At 50.4% G+C, this 1,014-nt stretch overlaps 2 non-coding genes across 2 annotated transcripts; both read right to left on the reverse strand.

The window, feature by feature from the left end:
• On the reverse strand, positions 1-216 carry LOC111656014 (small nucleolar RNA SNORA73 family). Its single transcript, XR_002760839.1, has one exon. It is a non-coding gene; the product is annotated as a small nucleolar RNA SNORA73 family (small nucleolar RNA).
• Positions 217-797: 581 nt separating this feature from the next.
• LOC111656015 (small nucleolar RNA SNORA73 family) lies at positions 798-1,014 on the reverse strand. Its single transcript, XR_002760840.1, has one exon. It is a non-coding gene; the product is annotated as a small nucleolar RNA SNORA73 family (small nucleolar RNA).

Below are 1,014 nucleotides of genomic sequence, written 5' to 3' on the forward strand. Positions count from 1 at the left end.
TGTGCACTGCATGGTTTAGCTCCCCAGTCACGGCCCCAAAAGGACTCTGGGAAGATGTAGGAATATGCAGGACGCCCGTCCTCACCGGCCGGCGGCCAGGGACAGAGCTTTGTCTCCGACGTTGTGGAACGGGACTGTACGTCTCAGCTCAGAGCTACGCTCCCATACGCCACCAGGACAGAGCCAGGAGAGCAACTCGCTGGGTGTCCACGTCGGACAGAAACAGACTCAACAGGCTCCTGCAGCTCAAACTATCACAACAATCACACTCATATTTCTACATGTGTAACGTCACAACAGCAAAAACACTGTAGAGAACAGAGTTCACATCTCCCACTAGAACCAGAGGTGGACATCATCATCATCATCCTCACCTGTGCAATGAAGACAACGTGCTTTCCACTGAACTTCTTCTCCAGCTCCCTCACCAGACGCACCTGAATCTTCTGGAAGGATTTCAGCTGAGGAACGGGAACGAAGATGATAATGGCTTTCCTGCTGCCACCAACTTCGATTTCCTGGAGACATAAACACAAAAGACTTTAGTTTCAAGGACAGAAAAACGCAGCTGAACGTCTCCGCTCCAATCCAGCACCAGGATTGTTCATCTGCTTGAGCTGATGCAAGAAACCAACATCATTCAAGAGCTGCAGAGGTACCAGGTAAACAAGTGAAGTGGATTTCAGGAATTACAAAACTTCAGTGGAAATGACAAAAGGATCATTTATATTTACATAACTAGCTGCAGATCATTGTTACTACAACATCCACATTATAGGTCACATCTTGATGTGAATCAATGTGCACTGCATGGTTTAGCTCCCCAGTCACGGCCCCAAAAGGACTCTGGGAAGATGTAGGAATATGCAGGACGCCCGTCCTCACCGGCCGGCGGCCGGGGACAGAACTTTGTCTCCGACGTTGTGGAACGGGACTGTACATCTCAGCTCAGAGCTACGCTCCCATACGCCACCAGGACAGAGCCAGGAGAGCAACTCGCTGGGTGTCCACGTC

The sequence above is a fragment of the Seriola lalandi genome, unplaced genomic scaffold (genome assembly GCF_002814215.2).
Source record: "Seriola lalandi dorsalis isolate HSWRI2012SDOR001 ecotype SW California unplaced genomic scaffold, Sedor1 jcf7180002054339, whole genome shotgun sequence".
NCBI lineage: Eukaryota > Metazoa > Chordata > Actinopteri > Carangiformes > Carangidae > Seriola > Seriola lalandi.